The following is a 7,133-nucleotide window of genomic DNA, read 5'->3' as shown; positions in this document are numbered from 1 at the left end:
TCAGGTGCGTCCTCTTGCGCGAGACATCACATTAACGTGATTACTTTAAGTATATCACGTGACTAACACGCCAGCTAGAGTGAACAACCGTAAGATTAGGCCAGTTGTATCCTCTTGCGCGAGACATCATATTAACGTGTTTACTTTAAGTATATCACGTGACTAACACGCTAGCTACAGTGAATAACCGTAAGATTAGGTCAGGTGCATCCTCCTGCGCGATACATCACTTTAAAGTGTTTACTTCAAGTATATCGCGTGACTAACACGATAGCTAGAGTGAATAATCGTAAAATTAGGTCAGTTGTATCCTCCTGCACGAGACATCACTTTAACGTGTTTACTTCAAGTATATCGCGTGACTAACACGCTAGCTAGAGTGAACAACCGTAAGATTAGGTCAGGTGTATCCTCCTGCGCGAGACATCACTTTAACGTGTTTACTTCAAGTATATCGCGTGACTAACACGCTAGCTAGAGTGAACAACCGTAAGATTAGGTCAGATGTATCCTCCTGCGCGAGACATCAATTTAACGTGTGTACTTCAAGTATGTCGCGTGACCAACACGCTAGCTTGAGTGAATAACCGTAAGATTAGGTGAGGTGTATCCTCATGCGCGAGACATAACTTCAACGTGTTTACTTTAAGTATATCACGTAACTAACACGCTAGCTAGAGTGAATAACCGTAAGACTAGGCCAGGTGTATCCTCCTGCGCGAGACATCACTTTAACGTGTTTACTTCCAGTATATCGCGTGACTAACACGCTAGCTAGAGTGAATAACCTTAAAATTAGGTCAGGTGTATCCTCCTGCGCGAGACATCACTTTAACGTGTTTACTTCAAGTATATCGCGTGACTAACACGCTAGTTAGAGTGAACAACCGTAAGATTAGATCAGGTGTATCCTCTAGCGCGAGACATCACATTAACGTGTTTACTTTAAGTATATCACGTGACTAACACGCTAGCTAGAGTGAATAACCGTAAGATTAGATCAGGTGTATCCTCTTGCGCCAGACATCACATTAACGTATTTACTTTAAGTATATGACGTGACTAACACGCTAGCTAGAGTGAATAACCGTAAGATTAGGTCAGGTGTATCCTCCTGCGCGAGACATCACTTTAACGTGTTTACTTCAAGTATATCGCGTGAGTAACACGCTAGCTAGAGTGAATAACCGTAAGATTAGGTCAGGTGTATCCTCCTGCGCGAGACATCACTTTAACGTGTTTACTTCAAGTATATCGCGTGACTAACACGCTAGCTAGAGTGAATAACCGTAAGATTAGGCCAGGTGTATCCTCCTGCGCGAGACATCACTTTAACGTGTTTACTTCAAGTATATCGCGTGACTAACACCCTAGCTAGAGTGAATAACCATAAGATTAGGCCAGGTGTATCCTCTTGCGCGAGACATCACATTAACGTGTTTACTTTATGTATATCACGTGACTAACACGCTAGCTAGAGTGAATAACCGTAAGATTAGGTCAGGTGTATCCTCCTGCGCAAGACATCAATTTAACGTGTTTACTTCAAGTATATCGCGCGACTAACACGCTAGCTATAGTGAACAACCGTAAGATTAGGCCAGGTGTATCCTCCTGCGCGAGACATCACTTTAACGTGTTTACTTCAAGTATATCGCGTGACTAACACGCTAGCTAGAGTGAATAACCGTAAGATTAGGCCAGGTGTATCCTCCTGCGCGAGTCATCACTTTAACGTATTTACTTCAAGTATATCGCGTGACTGACACGCTAGCTAGAGTGAATAACCGTAAGATTAGGCCAGGTGTATCCTCCTGCGCGAGACATCACTTTAACGTGTTTACTTCAAGTATATCGCGTGACTAACACGCTAGCTAGAGTGAATAACCGTAAGATTAGGCCAGGTGTATCCTCCTGCGCGAGACATCACTTTAACGTGTTTACTTCAAGTATATCGCGTGACTAACACGCTAGCTGTAGTGAACAACCGTAAGATTAGGTCAGGTGTATCCTCCTGCGCGAGACATCAATTTAACGTGTTTACTTCAAGTATATAGCGTGACCAACACGCTAGCTAAAGTGAATAACCGTAAGATTAGATCAGGTGTATCCTCTCGCGCGAGACATCACATTAACGTGTTTACTTTAAGTATATCACGTGACTAACACGCTAGCTAGAGTAAATAACCGTAAGATCAGGTCAGGCGCATCCTCTTGCGCGAGACATCACATTAACGTGTTTACTTTAGGTATATCACGTGACTAACACGCTAGCTAGAGCGAATAACAGTAAGATTAGGTCAGGTGTATCCTCCTGCGCGAGACATCAATTTAACGTGTTTACTTCAAGTATATCGCGTGACTAACACGCTAGCTAGAGTGAACAACAGTAAGATTAGATCAGGTGTATCCTCTAGCGCGAGACATCACATTAACGTGTTTACTTTAAGTATATCACGTGACTAACACGCTAGCTAGAGTGAATAACCGTAAGATTAGATCAGGTGTATCCTCTTGCGCGAGACATCACATTAACGTATTTACTTTAAGTATATGACGTGACTAACACGCTAGTTAGAGTGAATAACCGTAAGATTAGGCCAGGTGTATCCTCCTGCGCGAGACATCACTTTAACGTGTTTACTTCAAGTATATCGCGTGAGTAACACGCTAGCTAGAGTGAATACCCGTAAGATTAGGTCAGGTGTATCCTCCTGCGCGAGACATCACTTTAACGTGTTTACTTCAAGTATATCGCGTGACTAACACGCTAGCTAGAGTGAACAACAGTAAGATTAGATCAGGTGTATCCTCTAGCGCAAGACATCACATTAACGTGTTTACTTTAAGTATATCACGTGACTAACACGCTAGCTAGAGTGAATAACCGTAAGATTAGATCAGGTGTATCCTCTTGCGCGAGACATCACATTAACGTATTTACTTTAAGTATATGACGTGACTAACACGCTAGCTAGAGTGAATAACCGTAAGATTAGGTCAGGTGTATCCTCCTGCGCGAGACATCACTTTAACGTGTTTACTTCAAGTATATCGCGTGAGTAACACGCTAGCTAGAGTGAATAACCGTAAGATTAGGTCAGGTGTATCCTCCTGCGCGAGACATCACTTTAACGTGTTTACTTAAAGTATATCGCGTGACTAACACGCTAGCTAGAGTGAATAACCGTAAGATTAGGCCAGGTGTATCCTCCTGCGCGAGACATCACTTTAACGTGTTTAATTCAAGTATATCGCGTGACTAACACGCTAGCTAGAGTGAATAACCGTAAGATTAGGCCAGGTGTATCCTCCTGCGCGAGACATCACTTTAACGTGTTTACTTCAAGTATATCGCGTGACTAACACGCTAGCTAGAGTGAATAACCGTAAGATTAGGCCAGGTGTATCCTCCTGCGCGAGACATCACTTTAACGTGTTTACTTCAAGTATATCGCGTGACTAACACGCTAGCTGGAGTGAACAACCGTAAGATTAGGTCAGGTGTATCCTCCTGCGCGAGAGATCAATTTAACGTGTTTACTTCAAGTATATCGCGTGACCAACACGCTAGCTAAAGTGAATAACCGTAAGATTAGATCAGGTGTATCCTCTTGCGCGAGACATCACATTAACGTATTTACTTTAAGTATATGACGTGACTAACACGCTAGCTAGAGTGAATAACCGTAAGATTAGGTCAGGTGTATCCTCCTGCGCGAGACATCACTTTAACGTGTTTACTTCAAGTATATCGCGTGAGTAACACGCTAGCTAGAGTGAATAACCGTAAGATTAGGTCAGGTGTATCCTCCTGCGCGAGACATCACTTTAACGTGTTTACTTAAAGTATATCGCGTGACTAACACGCTAGCTAGAGTGAATAACCGTAGGATTAGGCCAGGTGTATCCTCCTGCGCGAGACATCACTTTAACGTGTTTAATTCAAGTATATCGCGTGACTAACACGCTAGCTAGAGTGAATAACCGTAAGATTAGGCCAGGTGTATGCTCCTGCGCGAGACATCACTTTAACGTGTTTACTTCAAGTATATCGCGTGACTAACACGCTAGCTAGAGTGAATAACCGTAAGATTAGGCCAGGTGTATCCTCCTGCGCGAGACATCACTTTAACGTGTTTACTTCAAGTATATCGCGTGACTAACACGCTAGCTGGAGTGAACAACCGTAAGATTAGGTCAGGTGTATCCTCCTGCGCGAGACATCAATTTAACGTGTTTACTTCAAGTATATCGCGTGACCAACACGCTAGCTAAAGTGAATAACCGTAAGATTAGATCAGGTGTATCCTCTTGCGCGAGACATCACATTAACGTGTTTACTTTAAGTATATCACGTGACTAACACGCTAGCTAGAGTAAATAACCGTAAGATCAGGTCAGGTGCATCCTCTTGCGCGAGACATCACATTAACGTGTTTACTTTAGGTATATCACGTGACTAACACGCTAGCTAGAGCGAATAAGAGTAAGATTAGGTCAGGTGTATCCTCCTGCGCGAGACATCAATTTAACGTGTTTATTTCAAGTATATCGCGTGACTAACACGCTAGCTAGAGTGAACAACCGTAAGATTAGGCCAGTTGTATCCTCTTGCGCGAGACATCATATTAACGTGTTTACCTTAAGTATATCACGTGACTAACACGCTAGCTACAGTGAATAACCGTAAGATTAGGGCAGGTGCATCCTCCTGCGCGAGACATCACTTTAAAGTGTTTACTTCAAGTATATCGCGTGAGTAACACGCTAGCTAGAGTGAATAACCGTAAGATTAGGTCAGGTGTATCCTCCTGCGCGAGACATCACTTTAACGTGTTTACTTCAAGTATATCGCGTGACTAAAACGCTAGCTAGAGTGAATAACCGTAAGATTAGGCCAGGTGTATCCTCCTGCGCGAGACATCACTTTAACGTGTTTTCTTCAAGTATATCGCGTGACTAACACGCTAGCTAGAGTGAATAACCGTAAGATTAGGCCAGGTGTATCCTCCTGCGCGAGACATCACTTTAACGTGTTTACTTCAAGTATATCGTGTGATTAACACGCTAGCTAGAGTGAATAACCATAAGATTAGGCCAGGTGTATACTCCTGCGCGAGACATCACTTTAACGTGTTTACTTCAAGTATATCGCGTGACTAACACGCTAGCTAGAGTGAATAACCGTAAGATTAGGTCAGGTGTATCCTCCAGCGCGAGACATCACTTTAACGTGTTTACTTCAAGTATATCGCGTGACTAACACGCTAGCTAGAGTGAATAACCGTAAGATTAGGTCAGGTGTATCCTCCTGCGCGAGACATCAATTTACCGTGTTTACTTCAAGTATATCGCGTAACTAACACGCTAGCTAGAGTGAACAACCATAAGATTAGGCCAGGTGTATCCTCTTGCGCGAGACATCACATTAACGTGTTTACTTTAAGTATATCACGTGACTAACACGCTAGCTAGAGTGAATAACCGTAAGATTAGGTCAGGTGTATCCTCCTGCGCAAGACATCAATTTAACGTGTTTACTTCAAGTATATCGCGCGACTAACACGCTAGCTAGAGTGAACAACCGTAAGATTAGGCCAGGTGTATCCTCCTGCGCGAGACATCACTTTAACGTGTTTACTTCAAGTATATCGCGTGACTAACACGCTAGCTAGAGTGAATAACCGTAAGATTAGGCCAGGTGTATCCTCCTGCGCGAGTCATCACTTTAACGTGTTTACTTCAAGTATATCGCGTGACTGACACGCTAGCTAGAGTGAATAACCGTAAGATTAGGCCAGGTGTATCCTCCTGCGCGAGACATCACTTTAACGTGTTTACTTCAAGTATATCGCGTGACTAACAGGCTAGCTGGAGTGAACAACCGTAAGATTAGGTCAGGTGTATCCTCCTGCGCGAGACATCACTTTAACGTGTTTACTTCAAGTATATCGCGTGACTAACACGCTAGCTAGAGTGAACAACAGTAAGATTAGATCAGGTGTATCCTCTAGCGCGAGACATCACATTAATGTGTTTACTTTAAGTATATCATGTGACTAACACGCTAGCTAGAGTGAATAACCGTAAGATTAGATCAGGTGTATCCTCTTGCGCGAGACATCACATTAACGTATTTACTTTAAGTATATGACGTGACTAACACGCTAGCTAGAGTGAATAACCGTAAGATTAGGTCAGGTGTATCCTCCTGCGCGAGACATCACTTTAACGTGTTTACTTCATGTATATCGCGTGACTAACACGATAGCTAGAGTGAGTAACCGTTAGATTAGGCAAGGTGTATCCTTCTGCGCGAGACAACACTTTAACGTGTTTCCTTCAAGTATATCGCGTGACTAACACGCTAGCTAGAGTGAATAACCGTAAGATTAGGTCAGGTGCGTCCTCTTGCGCGAGACATCACATTAACGTGATTACTTTAAGTATATCACGTGACTAACACGCCAGCTAGAGTGAACAACCGTAAGATTAGGCCAGTTGTATCCTCTTGCGCGAGACATCATATTAACGTGTTTACTTTAAGTAAATCACGTGACTAACACGCTAGCTACAGTGAATAACCGTAAGATTAGGTCAGGTGCATCCTCCTGCGCGAGACATCACTTTAAAGTGTTTACTTCAAGTATATCGCGTGACTAACACGATAGCTAGAGTGAATAATCGTAAAATTAGGTCAGGTGTATCCTCCTGCACGAGACATCACTTTAACGTGTTTACTTCAAGAATATCGCGTGACTAACACGCTAGCTAGAGTGAATAACCGTAAGATTAGGTGAGGTGTATCCTCATGCGCGAGACATAACTTCAACGTGTTTACTTCAAGTATATCACGTAACTAACACGCTAGCTAGAGTGAATAACCGTAAGACTAGGCCAGGTGTATCCTCCTGCGCGAGACATCACTTTAACGTGTTTACTTCCAGTATATCGCGTGACTAACACGCTAGCTAGAGTGAATAACCTTAAAATTAGGTCAGGTGTATCCTCCTGCGCGAGACATCACTTTAACGTATTTACTTCAAGTATATCGCGTGACTAACACGCTAGCTAGAGTGAACAACCGTAAGATTAGATCAGGTGTATCCTCTAGCGCGAGACATCACATT

This window comes from Amblyomma americanum, chromosome 1, assembly GCF_052857255.1.
Source record: "Amblyomma americanum isolate KBUSLIRL-KWMA chromosome 1, ASM5285725v1, whole genome shotgun sequence".
Taxonomy (NCBI): Eukaryota; Metazoa; Arthropoda; class Arachnida; order Ixodida; family Ixodidae; genus Amblyomma; species Amblyomma americanum.
This window is presented reverse-complemented; position numbering follows the sequence as displayed.